Below are 8245 nucleotides of genomic sequence, written 5' to 3' on the forward strand. Positions count from 1 at the left end.
GAGAGATGTTGGGGTTTTTTTCACTATGTATTTCACTCGGAGAAACTGTATCCTTTGTTTTCCACAGTCGGTCTTGCTTTGGAGTCATATTGCTGAAGTAGTCTTGAATTGTCTTTTAAATTATTTGGCAAGTCTATCGGCTTTCTGCACTTCAGTTTTTATTGTTTCTCTACTAAATGTAAAGAATGTTTTAAAGGCCTGCTCCACATCCGGGACTGCTTCTTAGTGGTAGAGGTACTACAGGGCGGTTCCATGCCCTGGGTAGCAGCACTGACTGCCATGCTGCTGGCAATGGTGGCACAGCCAGCTGTCAGCTATAGCAGCAGCTATTTTTTTGTGCACCTCCTTCCCTCTACCTCCTAGGGATGGTACCACAGGCTGCTGCTGCCCCAGTCACTCCTCCTTGGTTATGCTACTGGTCAGTGGCCTCCTCCTTTCTGGGCTTTGAACCAGACAAAATGTGGTCTGCCTGCTGTAAACCCCTATCAGTGCATTTATCTTATCTATTGAAAAGAATGCGAGGTTATGCTTGCAACACTCCGTGAAATAAAACAGCGGTGGTTATATCTCCGTAACAAGGAAGTGAGGCACAAAAAGCCAGTTCTGAAAAGGATGTAGGCATCCATTAAGTATTTTCTTTTCCCACAAGTTGTACAGTTGCTTTCTCAAAATTATTATAGGAATAAAATCAAGAGAATTTTAGGTGCTGAAACACTTGTAGATCTGGCCCTGATTTTTTTTTTTTTTTTTTTTTTCCCCCAAGGTGACACCTCACTTGTGTTGCAGCAGGGAGTTAATGAGTCCAAAGCTAGCACCTTAATTGCCAGACCATCCTTTCTTCCTTGTTTGAAGTCACTATTTTCAAGCCTTCCGGAACATTCTCCTTATATCTCTCCATCAAAATGTCATTGCTAAATCAGTCCAGAGTGATCAGGTCAGGTCCTGCTTAAAGACCAACACTTCTTTCTGCCACCATACCTTATTGTGTAAAAGATAATGTGGGAACTCTTACTACCGTATGCAAGTATATTATGACTTTACAGGTGTCTGTCAAAGGGTTTTTGAATGTGCTCCACCAGATCCATGGCATTGTCTGATATTGTATGCCTCAACATAGCAAACATTCTCGAGGTCAGTATGTGCACTGATGCAGCTGTACTTTCCTGATGTAGTTTTTGGGCCTAGTGCCCAGTTTGGGGAAAATAGCCCTACAGTCCTTTTTTCTTAGATCCACTTCTTTCAGGGATAGCTTATGCTAGTTAATATTCTTAGAACAGGGGGGAGGGGGAGATCCATGATGTTATCTTGGAGAAGTATTTAATAATTGGTTATTTGATTAAGTACACCCACATGCCCCCATTTTAAGGATTAGCATGTATCCTAAATCAGTAGAAAGGAACTGAAATTGGGTCATGTCTGTCTGTTGCAGCTACTTAGGTGTTGGGGGCTAAATGTGCAGTTTCTGAGGAGGATCATCATGAACATGGCCGATTGGGTATTGTTCTGCAGAGGTTTCCATTCTTTGTGCTGACGGCACATGATTCCCAAAATTGGGAGTATGTGGTGAAAATCCTCTTGAAGAATTACAGTTAGTAGGTAGTAACCCTAGTAAGCTTTGGTTTATTACGGATGGGTGTATTGGCTTTACAATCTCACACGTATCTAAGGCTGTTAAATAGTAGTGCCCAAGTCTACCTTTGCTTTCAGGGTATACGTTTGTTTTTCTTGTACAACACTGATGGAGCACTGTAGTTATACGGCTAAGCAAAAAAATTATCAGGGTGCTGCTTCCTTTGTGTTTTGGAAATTGCTGTTTCTGTTGTCTGTGCAGGTTTGTTCTCAGGATGCAGGCTTCAAATCTCAGAGGGGGAGAGAGCTTGCAGTTCTAATCTTTTCGTGCATTGCCTCTGGTCAGGCACTGGATTGTTTTGCTGGTTTTGTTCCTCCGGGTGGCATCTGTCTTCAGGAAAAATCTCCTTACAGCAAAGCACGGACTGCTGAACTGTGGCTGTTTCACTATTGCTGTTTCTGGCTGCTAGGCAGAATTAATTATGTGAGCAGTTATATTATAGGTGCTTGAAAGGGTTGTGACTGTTCAGGAATGAAGGGCTGGTTGTTAAATGAATTTCTCTCTTGTTGTTTTCAACTCTTTTTTCACTGATTCCTGAATATTTTGGCTAATAAGATTCCGTGGTTCACATACGTAGGATAGTTTTTATGAAGCAAAGCAGAACACTCAGTTACTTCATAAAAACTATCCTACATATGTGAACTGTGGAATCTTATTAGCCAAAATACTCAGTAATCAGTGAAAAAGCAGTATCCTCTATAGTCTTGTCTTCATTAGTATAATACTTCAGGAGGGTCTCTCAAGTCCTCACTGTCCAAGCTAAGTTCTCTTCCTGATTAGTCAATATTAGCCAGATGTATACAAATATACTGTGTTTCTTAAAATACGTAACTGGAAAAAGATTATTTAATTTGACTCGGTCAAAAAATTGACCCAAATCTCAATTTTAATATTCTCAATAATGTAAACACAATAAGGTTGAAAGATCAGGATAAAAAAAAAGTCTGTTTAAAAAAGCATGAACAGGTTTTAAAAATTAATGTAGACAGAGTAATGTGTTTTAAGTGTGATCTCTGTTGGACTTAAAACGTATCCAATCTCTCTCCAGGCAAAAAAACTTAAACAAATAGATGGCCCTTGAAGCATTACCTGAAGGTCAAGAGAAATCAAGTCTCTCAAAACCACGGAGAGAGTGATTTCTGTGGTAGACGTCCTTCACTGAGAACTTGATGCCAGCAGCCTCTGACATTTAAACCACAAAGCACTTATAGGTCAGAGCCAAAACCTCAAATTGTACTTGGAAGCAAATCATGACCCAGTGGAAGAGCACAGGTGGCTGGTTTGCTGAGGGGGGTTGCACCATGAAATGGGTGTTGCTAGCTTAACTTTTTTTTCCTTGTTTGACTTATTTTGCTAAAAAAACAATCTGGAGACGTTCAGTAGGGTGAAGGCTTTAAACACTCTTACTTTTGGTGAATGGGATGCCCCTGCCATATATTTCTCCAGAATTTAAGTTTTCTTTTAAATCTACCATGTAATAGCAGGTGATGAAACCCAAGTGGAGTGATGCATCATTTTTCTTCCTGCCTATACAGATACACTGCTGTAGTGCCTCTGCTGTTCCTCCTGGCTTTGCCGGGCAGCAGAGACACGTGTGTTTAATTCAGAACTTTGTGGGCAGCAGGGACGCAGTAGAGAATAATGTCATTTTTAAGCCCTGTGGACATAGCATATAGGCAAATCATAATATGTAATTAGCTCTGCTGAGAGCATAAGAAAAGGCTGATTATGTACAGGTGAGCCAAACACTTCTAGATCTGTGGGGAAAAAAAATACCTTGCTGTTTTTCCTATGCACTGTAGAATAAAATATATCTTCACTTAATAGTGAACAAAGGAGTATTCCTTAGGATGGGGCAAAATGACTTGGGAATTTGTTCCACAGCATCTATATCTGAACCTTTTCTAAATATCAGCACTGAAGCTGCTTTACTCATACTGGAGAAGAGAACCAGTTTTTAGTATATGCAATCTCTATGCTGGACTCCATGGAAATATGTGTGTTGAAGTTTAATACATTGCTTGTAATGGACTTCAAACTAGTCTGATGGAGGGTGCTTTAAAAGTGCCAAATACAGCTTTTTAAGGTGGAAAGATAAATATCTGGATTTCAGTCCAGGCCACTTAAAAAACTACGATGCTCTGGTCATAAAGTAGGGAAGCAAGTTCTTCTCCTGAAGAAGAGGGAGGTTTGTCCAAGGTAGAACTTTTAAACTAGAGTTCAGCTGAGTGAGGAAACAACCTCCCACATGAAAAATACTTTCCCATGGAAATTGGGAAAAGCCCAATTTCAGACTCTGCCCATCAAGTAGTAGAAGTACTCTCCAGGTCACCAAGGCTATAGAGTCTGCCTTGGTGTCCAACAGACTGATTAAAATTTACCCTAGTTTTTTCTTTTCTTCCATATATGAAAGTGGCTCTTTGAAATATTGTCTCCTAGTGCATACTGTTTTAGCCCTTGTATCAGGTATTTCCATTCTGAATACTTCCTTTGAGCCCTAGATTTTTTTTTCCTGTGAATTGACCTTGGTTGACTGTGCATTTGTGGAAGCTAACAAGCTAGATTTCAGAGACACTGGCCTGTCCTTCAAGTTGAGGGTGAGATGCTGTGAAATAAGTGCCCAGCATATTATGGGATGGGAGAGAAAAGGAAAAGCGATTTCAGAGGAGGGTAATTATCTGTCTGTCCACATATTCCTAACCAGCAAAGCAAAAGCATGTGGAAAAGATGGTACGCTTGCTATTTTTGGCAGTACATTTTACCTGTTATTTCTAAATGTGTTTGAAGACATTCATTTATATTGCACAGTGCCACAGTAAAACTGTCTATATTAAATACTATTACAAATTATCTAAATACATAGTAGCAGGTCTTGTCTTGTACAAGAGGAATAAATAGACAAAGTATTGTTTTCAGATTAAGTAAGTGGAGAAGTGGGTGCCCTGAAAGAATCACAAGCCAAAGGGGGCAACAGGGGAGGCTTTCTCATTCTTCCTGAGAAAGTAGGGCAATCGCCAGTTACCAAAGCTGTCTGTACACAAATGCACAGATTCTGCAGAGACAGGCAGGAGGAACTGGAAGTCCTCGCGCAGTCACAGAACTATGACATAATTGGAATAACATAGATTGGTAGGATGACTCGCATGACTGGAGCACCGTCATGGATAGGTATAAACTTCAGGAAGGACAGGCAGGGGAGCAGAGGAGGAGTTGTGCTTTACGTAAAGGAGCTGTATGATTGCTCAGAGCCCCAATATGAATCTGAAGATGGGCCCATTGAAAGTCTCTGGGTTAGGATCAGAGGGGAGAGCAACAAGGGTGATGTTGTGGTGAGTGTCTTCTTTAGACCACCAGACCAGGAGGATGGGGTGGATGAGGCTTTCTTCAAACAGCTAGTGGCTTTCCCGATCACAGGCCCCGGTTCTCGTGGGGGATTTCAGTCAACCTGACGTCTTCTGGGAGGGCAATACAGCAGCGCACAGGCAACCCAGGAAGTATTTGGAAAGTGTTGGGGACAACTTCTTGGAGCAAGTATTGAAGAGGCCAACCAGGGGCCATTTCTTCTTGACCTGCTGCTCACAAACAGGGAAGAATTAGTGGGGAATGTAGTTAGTGGATGACAATTTGGGCAGCAGCAACCATGAAGATGATTGTTCTCAGGATCCTGAGGAAAGGAAGGAAGAAGAGCTGCAGAGTAAAGACCCTGGAGTTCAGAAAAGCAGACTTCGACTCACTTGACTGATGGGCAGGATCCCCTGGGAAGTCAGTGTGAGGGGGAGAGGAGTCCAGGAAAGCTGGTTGTACTTCAAAGAAACCTTACTGATGGAGCAATGACAGTCTGTCCTGATGTGCAGGAAGACTAGCAAGTATGGCAGAAGAACAGCTTGGCTTAGCAGGGCACTCTTCAATGAGCTAAAACACAAAAAGGAAGCTTACAAGAAGTGGCAACATGGAGAAACACCTAGGGAGAAGTATAAGAGTATTGTTTGGGCACTCGTGGTTGAAATCAGGAAGGCCAAAGCACAACTGGAGTTGCAGCTAGCAAGGGACATGAAGGATAACAAGAGGGGTTTCTACAAGTATGTCAGCAAAAAAAAGATGAGGGAAAGTATGGATCCCTTACTGAATGGGGGAGGCAACCTAGTGACAGAAGATGTGAAAAAGGCTGCAGTACTCAATGTCTTTTTCACCTTGGTCCTCACAGGGAAGGTCAGCTCCCAGACAACTGCACCTGGCAGCAGTTTGGAGAAGAGGTGAGGAGCCAACAGTGGTGAAAGAATGGGTTAGGTACTGGTTAGAAAAGCTCAACGTGTACAAGTCCATGGGGCCGGACATGGTTCACTGAGGGTGCTGAGGGAGTTGGCCACTGTGACTGCAGAGCTGCTGGCCATTATCTTTGAAAACTTGTGGTAATTGGGAGAGGTCCCAAACTATTGGAAAAGGGCTATTATCATTAAAGGGCCCATCTTTAAGACAAGTGAGAAGGAGGATCTGGGGAACTACAGACTGGTCGGTCTCACTTCAGTCTCTGGAAAAATCTTGGAGCAGGTCCTCAAGGAAACCATTTCTAAGCACTTGGAGGTGGAGAAGATGATTAGGGACAGTCAACAAGGATTGACCAAGGCAAGTCATGCCTGATCAACCTGGTTGCCTCTGACAAGATGATTGACTCTGTGGATGTGGGGGGAACACTGGATGCAATATACCTTGATTTTAGCAAGGTTTTTGATGTGGTCTCCCATTCTCAAATTAAGGAAGTATGAGTTGGATGAATGGACTGTAAGGTGAATAGAAAACTGAGTGGGTCATGAGGCTCAGAGGGTAGTAGTCAACGACTTAGTGTCTGGTTGGCAGCCTGTATCAAATAGAGTGCCCCCAGGGGTTGGTCCTGGGGCCAGTTTTGTTCAATATTTTCATCTACAGTTTGGAAGGTGGGATGGATTGTACTGTCAGCAGGTTTGCAGATAACACCAAGCTGGGGATGCGGAGGAGGGGGGTATAGTAGATACACTGGAGGGTAGGTGTAGGATTCAGAGAGACCTTAACAAATTGGAGGACTGGACCAAAAGAAATCTCATGAGGTTCAACAAGAACAAGTGCAAAGCCCTGGACTTAGAACAGAGCAATCCCATGCACTGCTACAGTCTGGGGGCTGACTGACTGGGCAGCAGCTCTGCAAAAAAGGACTTGGGTGTTGCAGTGGACAATGAGCTGAATATGAGCCAACCATGTGACCTTGTGAAGAAGGCTTACTGCATAGTGATCTGCATTTACAGGAGTGTGTTGCCAGCAGATTGAGGGAAGTGATTATTTCCCTCTTTTCGGCACTGCCAAGGCCTCGCCTGGAGCACTGTGTCCAGTTTTCAGGCCCCTGCTACAAACAGGATACAGACAAATTGGAGATAGGTCAGGGCAATGAAAGTGGTTAGGAAGCTGGGGAAGGTGACTTAGGAGAAGAGTTTGGGGGAACTGGGCTTATTTAGTCTGGAGAAGAGAAGACTGCAAGGATTGAATAACAGCCTTCAACTACCTGAAGGGGGGTTGCAAAGAGGATGGAGCTCAACTGTTATCAGTGGTGGCAGATGACAGAGCAAGGACCAATGGTCTCAAGTTGCAGCAAGTGAAGTTTTAGATTAGGAAAAGCTTTCTCATGAGAAGGCTAGTAAAGCACTGGAACAGGTACTCATGGTTGTGGAATCTCCATTTTAGGAGGTTTTTAAGACCAGGGTAGACAGAGCTTTGGCTGGGATGATCTAGTTGGGACTGGTCCTGCTTTGAGCATGGGGTTGGACTAGATGACCTCCTGAGGTCCCTTCCAGCCCTAATTTTCTGTGATTCTATGAAGTTAAAAAAAATAGTCCAGGAATAACAGATACTTTGCCTAATTTTGTCTGGGAACCTGTCTTGGGTGGAGCTTTGTTATATAATATACTTTTGGGCATTCAGAATAGACACCTTCTACTATATCTATGGGGGCTTGTGTAACAGAGGGCTATGGAAAACTGAAAAGGGTCTTTCCATCTGTTCTAGGACTGTTGATGGAACTCTGTTACCTCTTCTGACTCATCACTGTAGTATATCAACTAAATGACGTTCTTATAATGTAGAGGGCACATCTACATGAGACGTTTACTGGAGACCCTACTAATTAGCTCTGCAGTAAGCATTGTGCTTCTACACATGCAGGGTTATTAGGCTGTAGCAGGCTAATACACTCCATCGCAGGTTAGTACTTCTAAATACAGGTACTATCTTGCTGTGGAGTTTTTTACTCCATAGCACTGCAAGTGTAGATGCTGAAGCAGGCACAAATTGCTCCCAGCCAGTTCAGGCAACAGGGGGCCACACTTCTGCCCATGGGTGACTGGTGCCACCTTACTCAGGTGCAACAAGGGCACCACATCCATGTTGACTAGTCAGCGACTGGAGGGGGGGTGGGGTGCCTCTGCAGCTGATCTCACTTGCTGGCTTCCAGAAGTGGCCATGGCGCTCCCACTCTCAGGCTGGTGCTTTCGGGGTGGGGGCGCACCGGTGCTCCCACCAGCCCCACCTGTCTGTCGCCTAAGCGGGGAGCGCAGCCTGTCAAGGAGTGCACCAGAGTGCTCAGGGGTGGTC

At 43.7% G+C, this 8245-nt stretch overlaps 1 protein-coding gene across 4 annotated transcripts in view; it reads left to right on the forward strand.

Annotated features, from left to right (window-relative positions):
• POU2F1 (POU class 2 homeobox 1) overlaps positions 1 to 8245 on the forward strand; it is a 147647-nt gene that overhangs the window by 40109 nt on the left and 99293 nt on the right. The window contains exon 1 of one of the 4 annotated variants that reach the window (XM_025198180.1): positions 2794 to 2841. The exons of the other annotated variants lie outside the window; for them this stretch is intronic. The gene's annotated coding sequence lies outside the window, so the exon portion shown is untranslated. Of the gene's footprint in view, positions 1 to 2793; positions 2842 to 8245 lie in introns of those variants that run through there. 4 annotated transcript variants of the gene reach the window in all.

The sequence above is a fragment of the Alligator sinensis genome, unplaced genomic scaffold (assembly GCF_000455745.1).
Source record: "Alligator sinensis unplaced genomic scaffold, ASM45574v1 scaffold19_1, whole genome shotgun sequence".
Classification (NCBI taxonomy): domain Eukaryota; kingdom Metazoa; phylum Chordata; order Crocodylia; family Alligatoridae; genus Alligator; species Alligator sinensis.